The sequence below is a fragment of the Danio aesculapii genome, chromosome 25, assembly GCF_903798145.1.
Source record: "Danio aesculapii chromosome 25, fDanAes4.1, whole genome shotgun sequence".
NCBI classification, from domain to species: domain Eukaryota; kingdom Metazoa; phylum Chordata; class Actinopteri; order Cypriniformes; family Danionidae; genus Danio; species Danio aesculapii.
This window is the reverse complement of record NC_079459.1, coordinates 27,465,914-27,482,230: the sequence shown is the minus strand read 5'-3', so window position 1 is coordinate 27,482,230 and position 16,317 is coordinate 27,465,914. Positions and strand designations below refer to the sequence as shown.

The following is a 16,317-nucleotide window of genomic DNA, read 5'->3' as shown; positions in this document are numbered from 1 at the left end:
GGAGGGGCGTATTTAAGTGACTTCGAGTGCTTTCACAGAGCCAGAGGGCAGAAGCACAGTTCTGATGAATGGGACAGCGTGAGTTACTAATGTACATAACAGAAGCAAAATGGCAATTTCAAATGTTTATTTGATTTATTTAAAATTGGCAGGATTCACCTTCCATACCGTAGAACTATGCAAAGTTAAATCAAAGAGTATTTTGTATTTCACTGCAGTTGAAAACATAACGTTGATATCTTGATCTGCACTCAGATCTATCTTCTTTTTCATACCCATAGAAAAATCCAATTTAGCATGACCAATAATACAATTAAAACACTGACAATAATTTTTCTTAACCTATTTTAAAATAAGGGGGAGAGAGAGAAACAGAGAGACTCTTATTATGAATGAATCCTAAAATGTTGCTTGTAAAAACTACAATTTATTATTAATTATTATCGTTTTATCCTAATATGTTGATTGTTAAATATATTGTTAATTATTGTGTGTTTTTATCACCGCTACTATGTCATTTGTTTCCATATTAGGGCTGCACAGTATATCGTTTGAGCCTAAAGGCCAATTTAAGGCTGATTTAAATTGTGTTCTAAATAAAAGCTACACGGCATGTGATAGAAGGAAAATTTTTTGTCCTGACCAACATCAGAAATTTCTATTTATAAAATGGCTTCTATTTCTCACAGCTGAACAACAGAAAACTGACAATGATCACCGCAGGTACAGTACACCTCATGTGCTTTACTCAGTGTTAAATGCGAACAACGTGACTTTGAATGCCGTTTCACATGACATTTATTGCCATACTACTGAAAGCAGCAGCAAATCTTGAAAATAAACAGTTTGAAATGAAACTTTAGAACTGTGACTCTATCAGTGATTCAGCAAGTACATTTAATAATGTTAGAGAGGTTTAATATGTATTAATTAGATTATAAACCTTACCATTTCATCGGAGTGCAGTAAGTGCACTATTCTGTGCTTCTGAATGGCTGTATTTAAATTTCTGTCGTGTTTCGTCTGGTGCAAACAGCCAAATTGCTTATCACTGCAAATCTCATCATGTAGCACAGGCATGTCCAAGCTCGGTCCTGGAGGGCCGGTGTCCTGCAAAGTTTAGTTCCAACCCCAATTAGACACACCTGGGCTAGCTAATCAAGCACTTACTAGTCTTTCCAGAAACATCCATGCAGGTGTGTTGAGGCAAGTTGGAGCTAAAATTTGCAGGACACCGGCCCTCCAGGACCGAGTTTGGACACCCCTGATGTAGCATGTTGTTAGGACACAGGATTATAATCTAACCTGCTCACCTAATGTTTACGTTCATAATATTGATATTATTTTTTATTTAATAATCACCTCATGTGGAACTCTGTGTCTTATTTCAGGGCTGTCTCTCCACAAGAGGTCACATTTTAGTCACAGCCTTCATGAGCCTTCATGCGAGCCTTTGCGAATTATTTAAATACGCTGTTTTCCACAAAGCCAACCCCGGGGAGCTGAAATACAATTGGCTAAACTGGCATTGGGCAGGTTAAAAAAACCCAAAACAAAGGCAGACGTTCTGGCACGCAACATTACATCTTCAAAGCAGAATATCTGAGCATCACTTAGCATGTTTCTTAAATATCTGTAAACACATTAGGGTATTATTATGCTTTAGAAGAGTCAAAAACTTATACAGCACACAGTGGGATTGTCTGATGTAAGCTGGTCTTATGGAAAATGCTCTGGAAAAGTTCATTGGTGTGATTTGGCTGCCGGAGAGCCACACACCAGTTACTCCATTTGTAAGGAATCATAGTGATCACATAAAGGCCAGGTCTGAGGAGAGACTAAATCTAAAGTAACTCCAGTGGACACGTTAATGGGACTTATTATTACTAGTCTTGTGAATAATTAGGGTTTAACTAATGCTAACCAATGGAACTTATTGTGAAATTTGACACAAACAAAACATTTGAAATACTCTCTAAAAATGATGGGTTGTTGTAACCCAATGGTGGGTCAAATTTGGACTGTTGTGTTAAAAAGGGGCATTAAAATTTAATAGAAAAAAATAACCCAACATTAGGTTTTTGTCCATATTTGACACAATGTTTTCTATATAAAAAATACACATAAAATATATTTATTGCATGTTTATCTAAATAAAAAATTGCATTTGACTTAGAATAAAAATAATAAATATAATAAATTATATTTACATATGAGTATTATACGTCAACATATAACTGTAAAAAGATTTCTTTCTTCAAGTATCTAAATGTGAATTTAGCAAAATGCTGTAAGATGTACATTTTTTATTTGTATATACAGTTGACGTCAAAATTATTAGCCCCCGTTTGAATTTTTATTTATTTTTTTTTCTTTTTGAAATATTTCCCAAATGATGTTCAACAGAGCAAGGAAATTTTCACAGTATGTCTGATAATATTTTGTCTTCTGGAGAAAGTCTTATTTGTTTTATTTCGGCTAGAATAAAAGCAGTTTTTAATTTTTTAAACACCATTTTAAGGTCAAAATTATTAGCTCCTTTAAGCTATATATTTTTTCAATAGTCTACAGAACAAACCATCGTCATACAATAACTTGCCTAATTACCCTAACCAGCATAGTTAACCTAATTAACCTAGTTACGCCTTTAAATGTCACTTTAAGCTGTATAGAAGTGTCTTTAAAAATGTCTAGTAAAATATTATTTACTGTCATCATGGCAAAGATAAAATAAATCAGTTATTAGAGATGAGTTATTCAAATTAATGTATTTATTGATATTTATATATATTTGTAATTATTATTATTATTATTATTATTATTATTATTATTATTATTTAATAAATTTTTATTATTATTGTTTTTTTTTATCCTACTACTATTATAAACAAAAATAATTTTACATAAATAGCTCATAATTAAATTGTAGCATTATTCAATGGGTCATTTGTTGATGTGTTGTTGGATGAATGGCGTCTGGTTCTTTGAGCTGCGTGTAAAAGTGCAGTGTGTGCGCTTCACCATGAGTGAGTGAGCAGCTCCTTCACTAAACTATAGAGTGTAAATGATCTCCACGGGCCGGTGGTTGGGGGTGTGAGGCCTGGCCGGAGGCGACTCTTTCTCCAGACAAATGAGCCATGCAAAATCTGCCTCGCCTCGCAGATCCACAGCTCACCACCACCTGAACCAGCAGCAGGATGTGGCCATTTTACAGTTGTATTCAGTTGTGGATGGTTTGCTTTTCTTAGGAAATAATAAGACGGCAAAAGTGGCAAAACTGACTCATTTTCATGTAACTTGTGAAATCATTTCTATATTTGTTGTTTTAAATATGATTATATTATTGTATATTTATTAATGTTTTATAAATGTTTTTATTAATATATATAAACGTGTATTCTAATATGGTTTACAAAATATAATGACATTTAGATAAAGTATATTTATAAAATATGTCAAATGTACACAAAAATAATTAATAATTATTAAACAATTATAATTTTTTATAAAATTATACTATTTATTACCATTGGTATTATTACAGTTACATTTTTATAATAATAATAATAATAATAATAATAATAATAATAATAATAATAATAATAATAATAATAAAATATTTACATAATAGTAACAAAATAATACTAATAATAAAATAATAATAATTATTATTATTATTATTAATAATAATAATAATAAAATATACATTTATATAATTAAATTGACATAATAATAATAATAATAATAATAATAATAATAATAATAATAATAATTATTATTATTATTATTATTATAATTATTATTATGATGAATATGATTATTATTTTTATTATTATTATTATTATTGTTAATAATTTTATTTATTATTATTAAATAAATTGTAATTTATTATTAAATGTATAATTTAATAATAATAATAATTATTATTATTATTTTAATTAAATATACATTTATATAATTAAATGTATATAATATTAATAATAATAATAATAATAATAATAATAATAATAATTATTATTATTATTATTATTATATTAAATGTATACTATAATAATAATAACAATAATAATAAAAATAAATTTCAATTATTATTATTAATATTATTAAATAAAATATAATTTATAATAAATGTATACTATAATAGTAATAATAATAATAATTAGAATAATTAAATATAAATGTATATAATTAAATTTATATAACAACAACAACAACAACAACATGCTAACTTTATAGTTATAAAACCTTATAATATAGCTTTATATTATAATTATTACAATCCATCTTATAATAATAAATCATAACAACAATAATAATAATAATTATTATTATTTATTATATTGATGGTTGCCTTTAAAAATCATATTTACAATAATTCCTTCAATATCCACTAGAGACGTAAAGTCAAGATGGACACTGACTCTATTTCCCAAACTATTCCACATGGGGATCCACAAATACACCCCATCAGAAACAGCGGCCATGACAAGAAATCATTAGCGCAGATGCATGCAGACGTGAGGTTATCAGTGCAGACGCAGCTGATGTACGACTGTAATTAGGCAGAAGTGTGTCGGACACACAGATGTGCATCGATCAGCTCCACAAACACATCTGATCTCACACACACATTGACCGCTGCCTGCCTTCATTTCAGTGTTTTTATGATTCTGGTTCTGTTTGTCGAATTCAGGTTGTGAAATTAAGTTCAGCAAAATCACGAAAAAATTTTAGGTGAAAAATTGGTAGGTAACTATAGGAAAATATTCATTTTTTTTTTCAAGCTTTTAGACTCGACAGTTAAATGAAATGGCAACTGATTTAAATGATTTAAATTACAATGTTAATTATTTGAATGATTTTAGAAAGTCTGCAATCGTTTTTAGGGCTAGTGTTGTAGTAAAAAATCTGATAATAAAATAAATAAATACATAAATAATAATAATAACAATAATAACTATATAACTATATATATAACTATATATATATAACTATATATATATATATATATATATATATATATATATATATATATATATATATATATATATATATATATATATACACACACACACATTTGAAGTCAGAATTATTAGCCAGCCTTTGATTTTTTTTTTTACTTTTTAAAATATTTCCCAAATGATGTTTAACAGAGCATGAAATGTTCACAGTATGTCTGATACATTTTTTTTCATCAGGAGAAAGTCTTATTTGTTTTATTTCGGCTAGAATAAAAGCAGTTTTTATTTTCAGTTTTAAAGGTCAGTATTATTAGTCCCTTTAAGCTATGTTTTTTTTTTCTTTCGATAGTCTACAGAACAAACCATCATTATACAATAACTTGCCTAATTACTCTAACCTGCCTAGTTAACCTAATTAACCTAGTTAAGCCTTTAAATTTCACTTTAAGCTGTATAGAAGTGTCTTCAAAAATATTTAGTCAAATATTATTTACTGTCATCATGGCAGGGGCGTAGCAACTGGGAGGGACGGGGGGGGATACGTACCCCTCACTTTTAGACCATTTAGAAACAGGTGATTAATAATTATATGAACATATGATCTCATACAGCTGTCCCCCCCACTTTTAAAATGTCCGCTACGCCCCTGCATAATGGCAATAATAAAATAAAAAATGAATTATTAAAACTATTCTGTTTAGAAATGTGTTGAAGAAATCTTCTCTCTATTAAACAGAAATTTGACAAAAAAAAAAATAAACAGGGGTACTCATAATTCAAGGGGGCTAATAATTTTGACTTCAACTATATATATATATATATATATATATATATATATATATATATATATATATATATATATATATATATATATAGGGTCTATCTATATATTACATGTGTATATATATATATATATATATATATATATATATATATATATATATATATATATATATATATATATATATATATATATATATATATAGTGTATTTATACATGTTTACATAAATATAGACAGCATACATTGTATATATTATGTAAATACAAACTTGTATCTTCAATTTGACTTGACAGCACTAGCTCAAACCCTTCAGTGTGCTTGTAATACAGCATGTTTGAGATTCAGGAAGAAGCTCATGTTTTGGAGTTAGTCTTGATGTCTGCTGAAGTTTGACCTCTGCTGAAGGCATCTGTGCGTTCACAACCAATGCACCTTTCACAGCTGCGTTTGTTCGGCACCAAAAACACGGACCGTCGCCAACGTGCGGCTCGCAGGATTACCCACATCTGGTGGTGAACCACACCACACCTGTGTTTCCAACCATATATAATATAATATAATATAATATAATATAATATAATATAATATAATATAATATAATATAATATAATATAATATAATATAATATATAATATAATATAATTATAATATAATTATAATATAATATAATATAATATAATATAATATAATTAATATAATTAATATAAAAGATAATATAATATAATTAATATATAATATAATATAATATAATATAATTATAATACAATACAATACAATACAATACAATACAATATAATATAATATAATATAATATAATATAATATAATGTAATATAATATAATATAATATAATATTGATGTATACATATTATAATAAGCTTAAATTTTATATTAAATATTAATATATTTAATTATATTGACATCTATGTATTAATAAACTACCTCACTAAGCAAAACTGAAATGCTTAAGAGTCAGAGGATCAAAACATTGCTGTTTACATAAATACATGAAAATCCGCCAGCTTCAACAGTGAGTCAGAATTATCTCCATCCTTTCACAGAGGAAATAAAACAACTCGAAATATGCCAGAATAAAAGCGTGCTCTTTGTGCACAAAGGACTGCAACAATAACAGCAAAAATGAATTTAAAACATTAAGGCCAGGAAAAACATGCTACATCTGAAGGTATCATATCTTTTCTACAGCATCAGATGAAAGAGGTCTGTAAATGTACTGTAGCTCTTAAAAACAGTAGCAGGAGATTCAGAAGGCAGACCAAAAATCCCTGCAGGGGCTCAGAAACAAGACATTCTCATGTTACACTACATTTGTTGAATTAATAACAGATAATTTAGCTGCAGGTGCAGGCACACATGCACACTGTGTTCCCCACATTAAACCCAACATCCTCTGCTTTCTTCTCTGATCTGATATTAGCTTCTTTTTCAGTACATTGGCCTTTGAATGGCTCAGGTTAGCAGACCAAACTTCTGGAGTAGAATAATAATGTTAAACTAATGTTAAATTAAACTAAGTAGTTTCTAAGTAGTAAATGATGACAGAATTTTTCTTCCTTCAGTCGATCACAAAAAGAGATGATTTTCCAAATTTCTTAGTTGCTTTTTCATAAAGTAAAAGTAAATGAAGATAACAGTAGTATGGAGTTTAAAAAGGGACTATTAAAAAAATGAAAAGGTCTCACTTTACAATAAGGGTCTATTAGTTTATGTTAATTCATGTATTTACTAACATGAAGAAAGAATAAACAACACTTGTACAGCAGTATTTTAAATGAAAACATGTATCTCAGGCTATATTTTTGTGAAATGTAAAATACATTGCTCTGTGTACATTTAGTTGCAGGTTTCAGATGACAGATCCAATAGGTAACAGCGGATAAGCTATCCACATGGAGGTAAGCGGCTAGCTGTTAGCATGAAAATAAACAGAAGCCGTCGGCAGTGTCATATCACCCAGTAGCATTCATTTTACAGACGGAATGCAGTTATACTGTCACGGTCGGTGTAGAGGAAAAGGGAGCGAGGACTCAGGTGCAGAAAAGAATATGGGTTTTATTAATAATAAATTAAAATAAATGGCAAAACAAACTACCCCGAGGGTAGTTACCAATGTAAACACAGAGCCACGTGCTTTGACAACAGACGCAAGACACGAGCACACGATAAGTGAAAACACCTTACCGTGCGCTCACACAACTGCAACGCGCATGTTTCATCTCAGCGCCAACCAAAACCGAAACCAACTAGACAGAGACGCTGAGAATGAAACAGCGCGAGGCTGACGAAACAACACAAACACAAGTACAAGAGCGCGCATCCCAAGGAAGCGGAAGCGCGCACGGTCTGCACGCACCTATGACGACGCGCACCCAGACAATGACAAAACAAGTGCGCGACCCAAGAAAACTGGAGCCGAGCACTACAGGACAGGACAAGACAGAGCTTGTGTCCGGACTCTGCCACCAAAACAAGAATTAACAAGACCAGAGTGGCAGAACCCTGACACATACGTTTTCACATTGAGCCTGTGTTGAAATTATTCGCCCTCCTGTGCAAGGAATTTTTCATAATATTTCCTACAATATTTTTTCTTCTGAAGAAAGCCTTATTTGTTTTATTTTGGCTAGAATAAAAGCAGTTTTAAATTTTAAGACCAATTTAAAGTCAATATTATTAGTCCTCTTAAGTTATCAATATATTTTGATTGTCTACAGAACAAACCATGGTTATAGAATGGCTTGCCTAATTACCTCAACTTGCCTATTTAACCCAGTTAAGCCTTTAAATGTCACTTTAAGCTGAATACTAGTATCTGTAAAAATATAGTAAAATATTATTTACTGTCATCATGGCAAAGATAAAAGAAATCAGTTATTAGAAATTAGTTATATGCTTAGAAATGTGTTGGAAAATGTTCCTTTGCCTAAACAGAAATTGGGGGGAAAATATCAAAGGGGGCTAATAATTCAGGAGGGCTAATAATTCTGACTCTTTTGATTGATTTGAAGTATGCGCAATAAAACCTACACTACATTATCAATCCAGACTTGTTTTCTATGTCTCATTCCTTCAACATTATTCACACTCATATTCAGTGTTCTGCAATGTTTAGTGTTTTTTTTTTTCTCTTCAGGATGGGGGTGAATTATGGCTCTGTCCTAAACGTACCCCGGCTGTGTCGTTCCCCTGAGAAGGGAGCCTGGGTCAGCTGATTAAAAAGATAATGAGTTGAAGTGATAGATTTATGTTTTTTCCTGCAATATGTGGCCTTTCGCTGTCTCCCGTAGGAGGCGGTAACTGTATAAATAACAGATGGTGACATTGGTAAGCAACTGCTCCCTCGCTTTAGTTGTCTCAGCCTTTTCTGTCGCTTTGTTCAATTAAACACAGCAGCGATTAAAGGCCCAAAACATGTAGAGCATCAAACATGATGACGCGGCCTTCAGAAACGCCATCTTGACTCGTGTACATGCTGACATTTGAACAGGACTGATTTTACTGTCAGAATTACTGTTTTGAGTGAAGCTTTAGGTGGAAATAGAGTTTTATAAAATATTTTTACATTTTTTATTACCTTTTTTAGACATGCTCACGCTAGAAGCTTTGGATGAACATGCATTTATTGTTTTTTAAATATTTTGTTTTGGACATGCATTATTATTTTTGTTTTTAAAATATTTATAGATTTATAAATATTTATCTAGCTCACGCTAGATGTTTTGACTTGTTTTTTTTTAATTTATATAGAAAACAATATTTTTTTTTCTGTGTTCTTATGCTAGAAGCTTTGGATGGACATACATTATTATTATTATTATTTTTTAATATTTTAAAATGTATTTTATTTCTTACGCTACAAACTTTATATATACATCTGTTAAAAAGTATATATAAAAGCAAAGCATACAATTTTTTAAAATTCCTTCAGCTATTACATTTTTATTACTTATTTATTTATTACTTTATGGTGCATTTGTTGTTATTTTATTTTATTCTATCATATATATATACTATTTTTTCAGCTGTGCTCACGCTAGAAGCTTTAGATGGAATTGCATTTGGGGTTTTTTTTATAAAGAGACAATATACAACTTCTGCATTTATTTAGATATTAGGTTATGATATTACTATTGCTTTTATATTATTTTATTATTTGTTTATTAATATTATGGTGCATTTGTTGTTATTTTATTTATTTATTTATTTATCAGATGTGCATTATCATCATCATTATTTTATTATTTTAAAATTTTTTTAATATATATTTAACTCTATTTATTTCAGCTGTGTTCATGCTAGAAACTTTAGATGGTTGTCCAATAATTTTAGTTTTTTATATATATAAAGGGATTTTTTTATTCAGATATTAGGTTTTTATTATTTACAGTTGAAGTCAGAATTATAAAATCTTCTCTGTGTTAAACCGAAAATGGGGGAAAAAATAAACAGGAGGGCTAATAATTCTGACTTCAACTGTATATATTACTACTATATGATGCTTTTGTTGGTTTTATTTTATTTATTCTGAGATACTAATACCATTGAAAAATAGTTTTGGGTCACTATAAACCTTTACAAATGACAGTGCCAGTCAAAATTAATTGAATTTGCTGGCAATTACATTGACACGTATTCTGACAAACCATAACACTGATTGACTGACTCAAAATGATATTATATACATAATAATAATAATCATAATAATAATAATTGTACAAAATTTATTTACAATTAAAATGTGTTTAATGCATTAATAAAACAAAATTATCTGCTTTGTCATTTATTCAAGTACTGACTCTAAACTAAATATATATTGTTATCCATCTTTTTTAAAGAAATATAAAACATATAATAATGTCCATATAATTTTTTACAATATACATATACATACATACGTCTGAAGGAAAATATGTGTTATTGCTGCAAAGCTGCAATATTAAAGTTGCCATTACAAGTAATTTCAACAGTTTAGATGAGCGGGTTTTCAAAATTATTTCCAAACTTTTCTTCTTCCCCCACATCTTGTTGATTTGCTGTTCTGCAAGCCCTACAAACGATTGCATCTGAAAATCTGCATAAATATTTCTCAAAAACAATTCCACATCATACAAGCAATTTCACTGCTGATTACGTTCAGAAATGATGGCGGTGAAAATGACGCATTTTCATAAACTATAGTCATAACCAGTCTGTTTCTGGTGATTTGCAGCACACGACTGGTTAACCAAAAACGATGTTGGGTGGAGAACAAAAAAAAGTTTCTTTTAAATCAAATTTTTATGTAGCAAGGCTTTAAAAAGCCTGTCCATATACTGAATATTATAAGTAACATAATAAAAGTTTTGTAAAAGTTGGTAAAAATTTATATCAAAAGCAAAGTTAGTGTAAATATGTTAGGTTTAAGCTTAATGAATGTGCTCCAAAACAGTTAGATAATATTTAAAAGATATAAGCACACAAAAGACTTTAGTTTCTTTCTAAAAGCATCAATGATTTTTCTGGATTTTAGGTTCTCATCAGATTTTCAAACCAGTTAAATGGTCTCTAGTATCAAAAGCCCCGCCCCATAAACTATAAAAGATATACACATTTTAAACATGCGGTCTCTCAATTCCACCAATGTGACTTAGTGAATCTGATGACATCACTCAGCTTTTTATAAGAACTTCTGACCAATCAAATGCTTTCTAGTAACACAAGCTCCACCCCTAAAATATACAAGATATAATGTTGCGATCCAGACATATTTAAAAATTATAATTAAGTCAATATATATATATATATATATATATATATATATATATATATATATATATATATATATATATATATATATATATATATATATATATATATATACATATATATATATATATATATATATATATATATATATATATATATATATATATATATATATATATATATATATATATTTAAAGGGCACCTATGGTGAAAAATCTACTTTTCAAGCTGTTTGGACAGACATATGTGCAGGTATAGTGTATTGACCGTCATATTGTGGTGAAATAAACACACCCAGTCTTTTTTTTTTTCAATTTAACAATATAAAACCACTTGGAAGGGTTTTCAGACTGACCGCAACTTGACGTCCGCGCTGTGTCTGTGTGTATCTGTGTGTGGTGTCCGCGCTGTCTGTGAGTGTGCGTGTTGTGTCCACGCTGTGTCTGTGTGTGTATCTGTGTGTGTACGTGAACTTTGTAACGACATTGTGTGTGACTCATCGTAGCAACTCTACAACAAATACTCATTGGTAAAGTTCTTACTGTAGTATTTCTCACAAACGTTACATGAGATCTTCTTCCTTAATGTCTGTCTGTTGTCTGAATCTGCCGAGGGAGCACTTCAGATTTTCATCAGAGCTTCTGACCAATCAAATGCTCTCTAGTATCACAAGCCCTGCCCCAAAAAGATACAAGATATAATGATGCGGTCCAGACACACTTGAAGGTGGTGAATAAGTAAGAAAAAATAAATAAAATAATAATAATTTAAATTTTAGCTTTTAGTTTCTTGTCAGATCTTCCAACCAATCAAATGATCTCTAGTTTCAGAAGCCCTGCAGCAAACACTATAAAATTATACACATTTAAAACATGCAGTCTCTCATTTTAACCAACATACAGTAGGCCAATGAATCTGATGACATCACTGCACTTCAGCTTTTTATTAGAGCTTTTGACCAATCAAATGCCCTCTAGTATCAGAAGTCCGACGTCCTAAACTATCTGCATTACAAACAGTTGAATGTGGTAAAAAATCCTACTTCTTAGAAATAAAATAAAACAAAATAAAGTGAAATGATTTAAATTAAATTAAATTAAATTAAATTAAATTAAATTAAATTAAATTAAATTAAATTAAATTAAATTAAATTAAATTAAATTAAATTAAATTAAATTAAATAATTTTTACAAATATATTTTAGCCAACACGGATAAGTGAATCTGATGGCAAAACTTACTACTTAAGCTTTTCATTGGAGCTTCCCACCAATCAAATTCTCTCTAGTATCAGAAGCCTCGCCCCTTTACTATAAAAGTTATAATTTTAAAAATAAAATACATTTTTAAAATTAATTATGCCAACACAGATCAGTGAATCTGATGACATCAATCGGCACCTAAACTTTTTATTAGAGCTTCCGACCAATCCAATGCTCTTTAGTATCTGACGCCCCACCTTCTAAACTATCTGCATTCCAGACACAGTTGAATGTGGTGAAAAATCCTACTTCTTGGATATGAAACAAAACAATAAATAAATAAATACAAATAATAAAAAAATAAATAAATTCGGCCAACATGGATCAGTGAATCTGATGACAATACTCTCTACTTCACTTTTCATTAGAGCTTTTGACCAATCAAATGCTCTCTAGGATCAGAAGTCCCACCTCCTAATTAATCTGCATTCCAGACAGTTGAATGTGGTGAAAAATCCTACTTCTTGGAAACAAAACAAAACAAAACAAAAAACGAAAATAAAATAAAATAAAATAAAATAAAATAAAATAAAATAAAATAAAATAAAATAAAATAAAATAAAATAAAAGTAATTTTTAAAAAATAAAATTCGGCCAACATGGATCAGTGAATCTGATGACAAAACCCACTACTTCAGCTTTTCATTAGAGCTTTCCACCAATCAAATGCTCTCTAGTATCAGAAGCTCCGCCCCTAAACTATAAAATATATAATTATGAAAATAAAATAAAACACATTTTTAAAATTAATTCTGCCAACACGGATCAGTGAATCTGATGACATCACTCGGCACCTAAACTTTTTATTAGAGCTTCCGACCAATCCAATGCTCTTTAGTATCTGACGCCCCACCTTCTAAACTATCTGCATTCCAGACACAGTTGAATGTGGTGAAAAATCCTACTTCTTGGATATGAAACAAAACAATAAATAAATAAATACAAATAATAAAAAAATAAATAAATTCGGCCAACATGGATCAGTGAATCTGATGACAATACTCTCTACTTCACTTTTCATTAGAGCTTTTGACCAATCAAATGCTCTCTAGGATCAGAAGTCCCACCTCCTAATTAATCTGCATTCCAGACAGTTGAATGTGGTGAAAAATCCTACTTCTTGGAAACAAAACAAAACAAAAAAAACGAAAATAAAATAAAATAAAATAAAATAAAATAAAATAAAATAAAATAAAATAAAATAAAATAAAATAAAATAAAATAAAATAAAATAAAATAAAATAAAATAAAAGTAATTTTTAAAAAATAAAATTCGGCCAACATGGATCAGTGAATCTGATGACAAAACCCACTACTTCAGCTTTTCATTAGAGCTTTCCACCAATCAAATGCTCTCTAGTATCAGAAGCTCCGCCCCTAAACTATAAAATATATAATTATGAAAATAAAATAAAACACATTTTTAAAATTAATTCTGCCAACACGGATCAGTGAATCTGATGACATCACTCGGCACTTCAGCATTTCATCAGAGCTTTCCACCAATTAAATGCTCTTTAATATCAGAAGCCCCACTTCCTAAACTATCTGCATTCCAGACACAGTTAAATGTGGTTAAATATCCCAATTCTTGGAATAAAAACAAAACTAAATGTACTAAAATCTATATTTCTAATTACTTCTGCCAACTCAGTGAATCCAATGACATCCCTCAGCACTTCATCTTTCATTAGAGCTACCGACCCACCCCCTAAACTATCTCCATTCCAGACACAGTTGAACTTGGTCATATATCCCACCCTCTTAGAAATAATGGTACAGGAGCTGTCACTGGGGCAGTAACTTTTCAAAAGATACTTATTTGTATCCAAAGAATCCACATTGTTACCTCAAAGGGGCATATGAGTACCCAAATGTACCTAAAACGTACCTATGAGGTACCATTATGAACCCTTCAGGTAAACATTTGTACATTTTGAAAAGGTACTGCCCCAGTGACAGCTCCTGTACCTTTATTTCTGAGAGTGCACTTCCTAAAATAAATAAAATAAATGTAAAAAGGAAAGAAAAATATAAAGATCTGATGGATTGTAACAGTAAATCAATCATGTCTGATCTCATCCGCCTTTCTCTCCAACGAGACAGCTCCTGAATCAGCTTCTGCACGTCACACAAGATCTGTTCTCAGACAGGGAACGGTGCCTGATCTCAAATCAGCCAAAGCCTGTTCCTCACAACCTGTTCCTGTATGCTCACCTGCCAAGTCCTCCACAGTGCCAGCAGTTTCTGGACATCTTCACGCTCAGTTTCGCTTGCTGGCTTCGCCCTGCGCACAAAAAAAAGACAAAAAGAAGAGCCGCGTTACAATTACAAACCACTTGGATGCTGTTCGGCTCGAAATGGGAACTGAGGGAAAAACAAAGCCCTGAAACGGATGAAACTGGAGACCGAGCGTGTTTTCGATTGACTAACTTCACACGCTTTGGAATAATAGATGAATATAATAAATATTAACACTGGTTATCCCCGCTTGGTCTCTTTCATTATGGCCGGCTAGACAGCTTTTTTTGTGTGAATAGAGGAGATGAGTCAGAAGAACAGCTGCTAAACACAGCACAGCGCTCTTTTCTCTGTTTCAGACTCACGTTTCTCTGCTCGAAGGGCTTTTGGTATGAGGAGAGTGTGATTTTTTTTTCTGTGCTGTTTGTGAAGAGATATTTTTGGAAATGGTGAGAATTATGCTGACCTGATTGTTGACTCTCGTTTATAAAACATCAAAAATTAGGGAAACCCCTAAGAAAATGTTTTTTTCTAGTGTAAATTACAGGAGCTGTTAACCCCCCAAATAAACACATGATTACTGTAAGTAGAAAATATATGTGATTCCTTATGTATTGTTAAATCATATTATTAATCTGCATTCTAGATAGATAGATAGATAGATAGATAGATAGATAGATAGATAGATAGATAGATAGATAGATAGATAGATAGATAGATAGATAGATAGATAGATAGATAGATAGATAGATAGATAGATAGATAGATAGATAGATAGATATGCTAGCAGTTCAAAAAAAAACACTATACATAAACAACTAATATACATACCATTACTAAATACTCTAAGAAAACAATAGCAATACACATGATGAGATTTTAGACTGCACACAAAAAATATATTGTATACAGCAGGGTTCTCAAACTCAGTCCTGGAGGGTTGGTGTCCTGCAGATTTTAGCTCCAACTTGCCTCAACACACATGCACGGATGTTTCTAGAAAACCTAGTAAGATCTAATTACCTAGCCCAGGTGTGTCTGATTGGGGTTGGAACTAAACTTTGCAGGACACTGGCCCTCCAGAACCGGGATTGAGAACCCTTACACAGTATTGTTTATTTTATTTTATATAATATATATTAATAACAACATATTTTAAATAACAAACTATATATATATATATATATATATATATATATATATATATATATTTACCTTTATAGTTTTTTTATTTATAGTTTTAATAACTCATTTCTAATAACTGGTTTATTTTATCTTTGTCATGATGACAGTAAATAACATTTTAC

The 16,317-nt window shown here is 30.3% G+C and overlaps 1 protein-coding gene across 1 annotated transcript in view; it reads right to left on the bottom strand.

The window, feature by feature from the left end:
* The window catches only part of lrrc4ca (leucine rich repeat containing 4C, genome duplicate a), a 131,241-nt gene that overhangs the window by 15,930 nt on the left and 98,994 nt on the right, over positions 1–16,317 (bottom strand). Inside the window, exon 2 of the mRNA XM_056452202.1 lies at positions 14,987–15,056. The gene's annotated coding sequence lies outside the window, so the exon portion shown is untranslated. The remainder of the gene's footprint in view (positions 1–14,986; positions 15,057–16,317) is intronic.